Genomic DNA, 11,791 nt, shown 5'->3' on the forward strand with positions numbered 1-11,791 from the left:
TCTTATCTTGTCTTGTCTGCATCTTATCTTCATCGTCTTCTTTTACTCTAAATCGACATCTTGAATTATGTTATCTTCTCCGTTGCATTTTGAACATATGTGGTCAGGGTATTTGTGACCAATTAGCTTGCAATATCTGGTTAATAATTCTGCTGAAATAAATCCTTCTTTTAGTGCTCGTGTTGTAGGTCGTTCTTCTGGCTTAAGTAATGATAAAATCCATCTTTGGACTTCATCCATATCTGCTTTCCTTAGCTCCCTTGAATTGGAATAAATCATTAACTGATCTCTTGCATAGTAGCTCCATATAGCGTTTCCGTTTAAATAATTATTTGCTAGCTCTTGTATGATGGTTGATATACCAATTATTCTCTTATTGACATAAAAACTGGGTATCTCGCTTTTTTGTATCTTTGGTTGTTGTTCGATATCTTCCGGTATTATCATATCTTTTGTTAGTCCTATCTTTACCACTTGTATCGGAGCTTTTATTTCCTCGTATAATATCTATGTTGTTGCCGTATAAAATTTTACATAGAATAAATTTCCCTTAGTAACTCTCTTATATGTAATAAATGCTTTATGTAGTTCCGGTATTCCACTTAGTTCCTCTCCGTCATAGTCCATAGTTGTAACTTGTCCTTACTAAGTTGGCGTTAGTTTTTGGTTGTGCAATCAGTTTATTATAACCTAGTAATTTTTGGGTTAAATAATCCTGGTTGGGTTCTTGGGTTGTAGTAGATCTGGGTTTAAAATGTTTGGATTTTGTATATATTTTCTATATAGGTTCGTGTAATATGGTTATATGTCCTTTTGTCATGGTGTAGGCTATCCGCGTATGTAGAAGTTTGTGGTTCTATAGTCAATACGTTTTTTGGTGTTGGCCTTGGGGTAAATGGTTTTTTGAATAACTGGTTTAAGTTTGAGTTCTTATGTTTTTCACTAACTCGTTGGCTTGTACCTGCAGCTGTATTTAAACAAGTGTTATGGGTTTTTAGGTGTTTTCCAACGTCACCTTTTAGCTCTGGTATTTTTTCTGTCTTCCGATCGGCATAGCTCCGCATTTTTATAGTCATGCTGCTGAGTTATACTAGCTTTAGACTTCAGATTATCTTCATTAGACTTTAGCTTTTGTATCTCATTGTCCATACTATCCACTTTTGTACAAAATGTAGTAATAGCTTTGAGTATCTTTTCAATTGTATCTTCTTCCTCAGTCTCAGTCTGAGTAGCTTTGTCGTGATAGGTAATCTGCAATAACATTCTTATAAGTTTTTATTACTTCAATTGTAAATGTAAAATTTAATATATTTAATACCAACCTCCTTATTTCTTTTGTTGTTACCGAATCTTGTATTTTTCTTGTTAGCCACCATTTTACTTGTGTATTATATGTTCTTATAATGAATTTGTTATATACAATATATGGTTCAAATGATAATAAACACTTATATACTGAATATAATTCTTTTCTATTTATTTCCCATTTTATTTCTGTATTATTAAATGTTCCTGAATAATACCTGCAATGATGTTCTATCGTAGTGTCATCATACCTGTATTTTAATATTCCTCCATAACTTTTTTCACTCGCATCTGATTCTATTATATAAGTAAATTTTTTGTTTTCATCTAGAAAGTATAGTTTAGGTAAGTAAGAATGATTGTAATTTCTTTTTTGTGTCTAGTTGTTCATTTGAGTTAATTATTTTTTGTACTATATGTGTTTGCATTTTTATTCCATTTTTATCTATCTGTATTCCTAGGAATTCTATTTGGCTTTTCATTATGTCTGCTTTCTTTTTACTTAAGCTTATGCCCGAATATTCTATGATATATATGAATTTTTCTAATAATCTTATGTGTTCATCTTGGGTTTTGGAATATAATAATATATCATCAATATATACTACACAGTTTTCTAGTTGTTTAAAATATTTATTCATAAAGTGTTGATATCTACCTGGTGCATTTTTATATCCAAATGGTAATACATTTCATTCATAAAATCCTTGTGGTACTGTAAATGCCGTAAATTTTTTAGATTCTTCTTCTAACTTTAAATGGTAAAATCCTGATTTGCAGTCAAATTTGCTAAAATAATTATATTCTTGTATTTGTCTTATTTTTAATATTTTATTTGATATCGGGTAATTATATGTTTTAGTTTTTGCATTTAAATTTCTATAATCAATAACCATTCTACTTTTTCCTATGAGGAATTCATAACCATTCTACTTTTTCCTAGGTCTCGGTTCGGACGTAGAATGGTTCGGGGTGGTGAGACGAGGTGTAGCGCAGTCTGGTCAGCGCATTTGTTTTGGGTACAGAGGGCCATAGGTTCGAATCCTGTCACCTTGATGCGGTGTGGCGAAAAAGAAGATACTCTTTCAATGATTATGCTGGCGTTAAAATTTCAAACTTGTCGTCTACTTTCAGGAAAGGTTATGATGAACGTGATCACAAAAAAGGTTATGATGAGCTTGAGTCGAGTCACAAAAAGGATTGCAGGTAGTGAACAATACCTGCTAAAGTAAATGACAAAGAAGAAGAGGTAGTTTTCAAATATGTGGAAATTTTATGGTTCTTCTTTTCTTTTAGACATAATACATAAACATGACCCTTAATTTGGCTTCAATGGACAACTATGCCCTCCAACTTTGAATGTGCACAAATAGACACTTAAACTTGTATAAAATTGAGCAAGTAGACAGACATGTCCTACATGGCATAATACACATAGGCCGTCATGTAGGACACAAAATTGTCATGTAGGGTGCCATGTAGGACGAATGTGTCTACTTGTTCAATTTTATACAAGTTTAAGTGTCTACTTGTGCACTCTCAAAGTTAAAGGTCATAGTTGTCAAATGACACCAAGTTAATGATCATGTTTATATATTATGCCTTTCTTTTAACTGTTTATCTTTCCCATCTTCAACATTCAACCTTCAACGAAAAAGTTGTAATTAATCTAACATGTGCCTTAGATATATTTATATTTGAGTATATCATTGATCAAAAATCTTAGAATAGCTCATGCTTACATGGAAGTACTCTTTCTCCCGTTTGGCAAGTAGTAAAAAGAGATGTAGATCAATTTCATTGGAGGTATTAATATAAAATTGCTATTGTATTTCTTTAAATTTTACACTTAATGAGAATATAGCAAGGGCAATATTAAACCATATAATTGATGAATAATTTCAAGAAAAAAACATAGGTGAAGCAAAGTAAATAAAAATTGTCTTGTTCAAATATGGTAAAATGCTTTAGACTGAACATGAATCACGCCTTATACTATAGCTACCCTGTCTAAATTTTATCTCTAACTTCATACACTTTTTTCTGTTGTTGGTATTGAAAACCTATTGTGAAAAAAAACCCAGTTGATTTAGACATATTATCAAATACCTTCCGTTCATCAGAGTGCAAATCTATTGCAGACTTGCAGTAACAAGCATGCATCTGAAAATAAACTACTCAAATGAACAATAAAAATACCGATACCACAAAAATTCCATTAACAGTAATCGGATGCATTAAAACCAAGAATAGATAAAAATTTGCCAAAACTAACTTTTAACTAAAATGAGATATTTAAGAAAAATCAACTATATAGATGCATCATGCATGCATGTTCAACACCTGCCAATACACCAAGCAGAAGACTAAAAATTTCAAATAAAACTTACCCAGAAGAGCAAAATAGTAGAAGCAACCCATCAGACTAAGATAATAAATTTATTGCAGAAATGAGTAAATCAAATGGAGAAAGTAACTTGGCTTTCGTCAATAGCAAAGAAAAGTGTAAACAGAGAATAATGTTTCTGCAATTGATACTAAAAACAAATGAAGTATAAAAGATAGAAGAGAGACTAAATTACTAATTCACCCTCAAATAGAAAAACTTCAACTAAAGCTGAGAGGAGTAAAACGTACAATTAAAGTGTAATTACCAACTTGCCACTGTTCGTCCTCATCAAAGACAATAATTAATTCTCATCAAAGACATGACGTAACGATAAACATGCCAAATATAAGCTAAATAAGCAAAGTTGTTTCATTGTTAGCCTTAACAGATTGTAGCAAAAAAATGGCCAAAGTGCTGAAATTGTTCATCAACGGCAGCAACTATTATCAATAAGATCAAGCCACAAATTTGCCCAAAACACAACAACTATATTTTTCTATTAAGTAAGGTATATGTCGAAATACACCTATATCAAATTAATTTACTTGAGAATTTGCTCCTGCAGATATAAGCACGTTGAGAGCATTTGACAAAGCAAGCCCAGTTATTCTTTTATGATGTCCTTTGAGCTTTGTCTTTACCTACACAAAGGGATCATACTTGAAAGGTTGTTGCGGGTGGGGCGGGCACAAATGTTGTCATAGTCTGCATTTGCAATAGACACAATATAGAGATTAGTGGAAAGCAAAATAAAGCAAAATAATATATAACTTCATGCAACTAATTCCTGGATTATAGCTTCTTAGCTGAACTGTTAGGCTAAAGCTAATGAAATGTCAAATTCGAACAGTTGTAAAAGTATCTATTAAGATCAACTAATATCATGTGGTTTAAAGCTATAGTTGTTTCAGGTAAACTAACACAAAATTTAAAAAATGCAGTTTATAATAGCAATATTTTTTACAATATGGCTGAGTTAAAAGTGCAGCGAAGTTTGGCTCAACACATAGCAACCATTGGCTGAAATTTCGCTAAAAGTATAGCAAACAACTTCGTCAAAAATTCAGTAATAGTAAAAGAAAAAATACAACAACCCGCGGCTCAGAATACAGCACAAAAAGAAGCAGCAAAAGGCCAAAATACAGCAGTGATTCAACCTCAAAATGAGGTGTCAAATGGTAGCAGCCAAACATAAGTTATTCTATCAATAAAAATGCGAAACAAAAGTTATTCTAGCAAACAGAAGTGAGCACGGTAATGTGAGAAGTTAAACAACAAACAAAGAGAGAAGATAAGCAAGAAAAATTCACTGAAAGTACAGTCAACAAAGTTAAGAGCATTAATTGGTATAACATTATGACTGAAAATTTTGTTTACCTCATCATCATTTATTTGCACTTGTATCATCTCAAATAAAAAGGTTTGAAGCCTTAACAGGTAGGTCATCTCTGTCATTTTCTTCCGCTAGAACTATATAAACAGTTACCCTTGATAGAATAAGTTGTTCCTGCAATGTTAGCATTCAGATTAGTCAAAATTAAACATTTAAAATTTAACTAATTGGCCAGGCACAATCTGAATTGAAAGGTGAAATTTAAAACTTAAAATCTTGAACTGATATGATTGCGAGCTAACTCTTAGTTAGCTTTAAAAGCAGATGAAGTAAGAATCCGAAATTTCACAATGTATAGCATGAGGGTGCTTACTTGTTACATTTGTTGCTTTTAAAAGTATCATGAGAATGCTTTTCGAATGATTTCGTCATAAACTACGTTATATGTAGAATGATCATCTGTGTCCTCTATCGTAGGCAGACGTATTAATATTTTTACATTCTCTGAACATTTTGCTCGAGATAAAGCAACATAAAGTTGTCCATGTGAAAAAACTGGTTCACGCAAATATATTCCAACAAAATCTATTGTTTGACCTTGAACTTTGTTTATAGTCATAGTGAAACATAACCTTATCGGAAATTGTGTTCTTTTGAAGGGAACTGGTAGCTTCTCATCTTGTGATGCTAGTAATGGTATCTTTGGAATAAAAACATGTTTATTTTTAAAATCACCACTGGAAATAGTAGCTCTGATAACATGTGACTTAAAATCATGACATATCAATCGTGTACCATTGCATAAACCTTTAGTAGGATTTAAGTTTCTTAATAATATAACTGGACAATTGTTTTTCAAAGTTAATATATAAGGTGGTAAGTTAGCAGGATGTAAGGTATGCAAAAAATCTTCAAATTGGCATTGATCATTTGGTTCTATTGTTTCATCAATAGTTGTATACACTGTAGCATCATCGGAAAATCGATGTATAAGCATGTCATTTATTTCATCAACAAAATCATTTTTTGTGTCAAAATAATACGGGAAGTTTATAAAAGATGGATTAGAATAGAATGTACACAAATCAAGATAAGTAACATTAAACAAAAGATTCAAAGATTCTATTTCATGTGTAAAGGGAATGATAAAATTATTGGAAATTTCAATTTTGTTGTAGTTGTTAGTTTTTTCTTGTCCATTTCCAATTCTCATTAAATATGCACAAAATGTTGGATTTTTTTTTGCACGCATGTTTTCAAATAAGCACAAATTTTTGAGATGATTCCAAATATGAGAGTATAATAAACTTTGACTAATAAAGTCTCTTTTTTCCACTACGAACAACAAGAAGTGTTTGTCTAAAGTCTCCCCCAAAAACTACTACTTTTCCACCAAAGATTGTTTTTGTATTCATAAGATCTTTTAAAAGTGTCAAGAGCTTCAATCATATTTTTTTTTGCCATTGAGACCTCATCCCAAACAATTAACTTTGAATCTCGAATTAGAGTCGCTAACGAACTTTGTTTACTAATATTGCAAGTGAAATTCTCATCGATGTCAACATGAATTTTGAAACGTGAATGAGTTGTTCGTCATCTTGGAAGTATTGAAGCTGCCACACTAGAACTTGCAGTTGCCAAACCTATGCATCCTTTTGTTCTTACAGCAGCCAACAAAGCTCGATAAAGAAATATTTTTCCAGTTCCACCAGGACCATCAATGAAAAAAGCTCCTGATTTATTGGAATATACTCTTTCAAGAATTATGTTATATTCCCTTTTTTGTTCAACATTTAATTTTCTTTGTAGAAGTATATCTTCTTCAGACACTATTATATGTCTTTCGAAATATATTTCTTTCGCCTCATTAGTTGTTCTAGAAGAGCTAACATTTCCAAATATATCTTTGAATTCATTTAGGTTACGTTCCATTGAGTAGAACTTCATTGATATGATTTAAAAGTAACTGCTGGATATCGTTTTTTCTAACATTTGGAATTGTTTTAAAATCTTCTGACATAGAGTTTTCATATTTTTTCCAAAGATCTTTTGGGTTACCAGGATTACAATTAACTAATAATGTTGCAAATAGTCTTCTTAAACTATAAGGCATTTGATAGCTTACAGCTTCAGACATACACTCAATTAAGTTGTTATCAGAATGTAATAAACCTCTTTTTTTCTGCAGCTTCCCTAAATGTAGTGTAGCATCTTCCATCCATTGTACGAAGATCTTCGTATGATTTTGGTCCTCTTACGTTCATTAGAAGCAACCTAGGATAATATCTTTCTCCTTCGGTTGGATGACATGTCACAATACGTCCGATAGTGTTGTTTTCGACGCAACCACATTTTGTATGATGCATCCATACAAAGTGTTGGGGAAACTCTTTATATAGTAATTTGAGATTTATAGCATCGTTATTGATTTTGTTCATAAGAAAAAATTATGTTAACATCGTTTTCTTTATCATTGGATTGTTTATTATTTGATCCACAGTTTGGTTATTTTTTAAAGAAACAAATTGTTGTCCATCAAGATGCAATTGCAACTGGCAAACACTTGGAGTCATTTCACTTATCAAAAAAGCAAACAGACGCCATGCAGCCTCTGATGGAGAAACCCATCTAGCAGATTGCTATTCTTTGATTTCATCTATTTCTACATTAGTATCATTATTATTTACACAAAATGCAATTTTGTCATGTCCTTTGCAAATATATTTGTAAATGTATTTGACAACTTTAATGTCAGAACATATTTCAACATTAATATGACAATCAAATTTCTTGAGTAAAAACAGATTGTACGGAACAATCCAAGAATTATCAATGTTGTGTTCTCTAACTTTGACTGGTGTGATCATTTTTGGTCTTTTGTAAAGGGGATACGAATTCTTTCCTTTGGTTGTTTGTTCAACAAGTTCTTTTGGACATTTGAACTTACATTTTCCTTCTTTTTGCATGCAAGAATTTGAAGGATTTAAATAGCCACAAGGACCATGGATCATGTGCTTGGTCACAAGTTTGTATAGATCATGATCAATATGGGGATTCAGCACATACAATTTTATCATATGCTTGTGGTGCTAGCAATTTATATCCATCCATAAGTATAATGAGAAAATGGGCATGTGGAAGACCCCGTTTTTGAAACTCAATTGTATACTTAAAAGCTGCAACCTTTCCAAATATGTTGTTTTTTTGAATATATGTTTTAAGTTCTTCTACTTTTGCTCTGAATACTCTACTAACTAAATCAGGTCTGTTTTGAACTTCTTCCATTGGCTGTAAATGTTCTTGTATTTCAGGCTCAAAAATATGTCGAGTTTTCCAAAATATTGTACCAAAGCAATGACATCCATATATCTTCAACGCATATCTCTTGGGCCTCCTATGAAACTACCAGGAAGGAATTTTTGTCTCCCAATAGTGCAAGCATCTCTTTCTCCTTGCCTCAATAAATCAATGATTCCTTGAAAGGCTTCAACTCTATATAGATCTTGATTAAATGAAACAAAATCTAATCTTTTTGTCTCAAGTTTTATATATTGGTCAACTATGTATTGTTGAAACACCCTTCCAGAATGTAAAGTTTCATTTGGTTCTTGATCTCTTATTTTAATTTTATAACAATAATATTCACGATAAGAAACAGTCTCTCTTTTTCTCAATCCTTTTGATAAAACTGTAGATTCTATGTCAAGGAGTCCATCAATAGAAGTCATGTTCATTATACTTGGTAGCTGCTCATATTCACAGTAAATTTGTATTTTGGAATAACTGTACGTCTTTTTGATTTTTTTAATACCACAATGCCAGCCATTTTGACCATAAGGAAACAACAGTGGATATTGCAATGGGTCATAACATCCATAATAGTAATTTACCAATTGACTTCTGTTACTATGAGTGTAAATTCGAATATGTGGTGTGGAAATTTTATCATTTAATTGATCTTCAATCCAAATTACCCCAACTTTGGATGCAATTGGTAAGTTATGTGTTCTTTGGTCTAAATTGGAACTTGAGTTTAGAGCAATATAAAATTCAGATAAATTTGGAACAACTGTTAACGATCTTACAAAAGTAGAATAAGGATTAACTTTTAGTATAACCATGAGCTTTGTAACAATCACCTCATTAAGATTATCTGATAACGTCATTCGATTTGTTAGCTCATTTTCGTTATCATAGAAATATAATTGTAAATTTTTTCCTTTTCCTCCTGAGGGTATCAAATCATCAATGAAGTGATACATTTGTCCTTGGACTTTAAATGTATAGATGCCACAATTTCTCTTTGCTAATTCTCTATCATAATGTACTCCAAGTGAAGTGAATGCAAACATATTATTGTAGGCTCTATTGTAAGTGCGAAAATGTTGAGATTCTTTGGAGTCACCCAAGAACAAATTTCGCAACTCAGTAGGCATGTTATGAGAAGTTAGTCTAATTGATCCATTATCACAACAAAAACCGGTGATTCATATTGAAAACCTTTTTTGCTGCACAAAATTTGCAATTTGGAACTTTCTTTAAAAGTAAGTAATCTTTTGGCAATAAATTATCATTTTGTAGATTGACTTCTAACTTATTTCTACATGTGCATGGTAAAAAGCAATTATTTGTTATATAAAGGCACGACAATACATGTTTTTTTATTACTTTGGTAGAAAGAAGCATACCTCTATTTGCAATATGTCTTGAACTTAATTTACTTGCAGCATGAGATGCAGTCGATGTTGATCCTAGTATGAGGAATAATAATATTTAGAGGCAGCTAGCTAATTATTAAAAATCAATATAGTCAAAATAGTTGAAGTGATATTTCTGAACTCACCTACTTCGAAGGTAGATAAGCAATTAACTATATATTCTCCTCTAGTTGAAGTAACTAGTAGGTTTGTAGCTTCGGAAGCTTCAACTACAAAATGAGGAAAATAACTCTAGTAAGAGTAGGTGAGTTGACGCGTGTAACTATAGCTATAGATATTCAGAAGACACATTTCACAGAAGGAAGATAACAATATGGTTAGCTCACCTTGTTGAGGAGATAAGGAAGAAGTGTTGATTGTAAGAGTGCCAGTACTATTTGATTAATGAAGGAGTTTTCTCTTTTCGATTCAACCCTTTTTTCTCTTAGCTGGGATAAAATAATTCTTTTCTCTCCGGTGACATCCGTGCATATCTAGTACGACGACACAAATTTCTATCAGAAGTTCTTTCTTGGACAGACACATTATCTCTATTTTCTTCCATTCCTGTTTCGAGTAGTTCATGATTTGTTAAATTAATTTATAACTTAATCTAATCTGGGGAAAATACATAGAAATGACACAAAAAAATACAGACAATAGTAAATAACTGTAAGAGGACAACCATTGGGATAAAATGGCATACATTTGAGACATATCAATGTAGCATTCGGAAAAATAAGAATTACAATGAAAATAATACAAACAGAATAGTGTAATTTGTTTTCTTAGCAAGCACTTTCAAGATCATTAGCAAATTATTTCAAGATAAGAAGCAAATTATCCTTAAATTGAAGGATATGCAGACCTAAATACATATCCGAAGAAGAATGAGAGTAGCCACCATCATAGGCCCTTTCTGAAGAGCTGAACAGATTAGGAAGAGAAATTGGGAAAAGGGAGAAAAAAAACAGAAACGAAATTTAAATTTAAAGCAAGCAACATATAGAGATTCACAATTATATAATGAAAAAATCCAAAATATAAAAAAAGAGTAAAAATCCGTGTTTATTGAAAAATTGAAGAAAAGTCCTTTTGTTAGAATAATAATAATATATACCCATTAAATTTAGGCTAACCATTTACATGAATGTAATCACATAAATCTTTATCTTGTTGAGATTTAGAATCCGTGGTAACTCAAAAATTTAAAGCAATAATATTAAATACCCAAATGTCCGAATGTAATTGTAGATACTAAAAAATAGAGAAAAACAACTTCTAACTTCAATAGAAAACAGAGGCTTAAAATTATAAAATTAGTATACAACAGAGTCCCAAAAGTAGCAGTATGAGACCAAATATTTCCAACGAAAGCTCAATCACTTCAACTTTGCTGATCTACCTTCATTTCGACAGCTTTACCAAATCAATTTCCATATTAAAGGCTTACAGTAGTCAAATAGTCATGTATATATACATGCATGTGCAAATCAATAGACCAAGTTAAAAGGAACACACAGTTTAATTTTAGAATTCTTCGTAAGGTCACTGTCGACTTTTTGTGCCTTTCTGTGCAAATCAATACACCAAGTTAAAAGGAACACACAATTTAATTTTTAAATTCTTAGCGTGTTAAAGACAACATTCAACCAGATGAACCAAGTTGGTCTCTAAGAGTTTTGCCAACTACAAGAAAAAAAAACAAAAAATAATAATCAAATAGTCCATATAAAATGACTCAGACATAATATTAAACATCTTTGATGCACAATCCATTTTTAAATTTCAATGCATTTGTAGATCAAGTAAAATTACTTAATGTACTGAATTCTAGCAAGTAATTATATTCAAAACATTAGAAAGTAACAAATATAAAATCTATCAAATTAGTACCAATTATAATAAAGCAAGATCAGAAAAAATCCAATTGATTCTTACCAAAGAATTGCCTGAATCTCTAAACTTTGTAGTTTGTAATTTGCAGAGAGGATTAGTAAACAAAGGAGAGAGAAGGATGTAAGTGAGAGCAAGAAAGAGACAGAAGAAAGAGACTTGGAAGGAAAA

General features: G+C 31.4%; 1 long non-coding RNA gene across 2 annotated transcripts; it reads right to left on the reverse strand.

The window, feature by feature from the left end:
• Window positions 1-4,019: 4,019 nt before the first annotated feature.
• On the reverse strand, window positions 4,020-11,791 carry LOC102602490 (uncharacterized). 2 transcript variants are annotated; one of them, XR_368902.2, is made up of 6 exons: window positions 11,666-11,791; window positions 10,072-10,218; window positions 9,871-9,954; window positions 9,716-9,778; window positions 5,072-5,201; window positions 4,020-4,399 (listed from the first exon to the last, which is right to left on the reverse strand). It is a non-coding gene; the product is annotated as an uncharacterized lncRNA (long non-coding RNA). The 2 variants fall into 2 exon arrangements; XR_368903.2 differs by having other exon boundaries at window positions 10,072-10,291.

The sequence above is a fragment of the Solanum tuberosum genome, unplaced genomic scaffold (assembly GCF_000226075.1).
Source record: "Solanum tuberosum cultivar DM 1-3 516 R44 unplaced genomic scaffold, SolTub_3.0 scf00668, whole genome shotgun sequence".
NCBI lineage: Eukaryota > Viridiplantae > Streptophyta > Magnoliopsida > Solanales > Solanaceae > Solanum > Solanum tuberosum.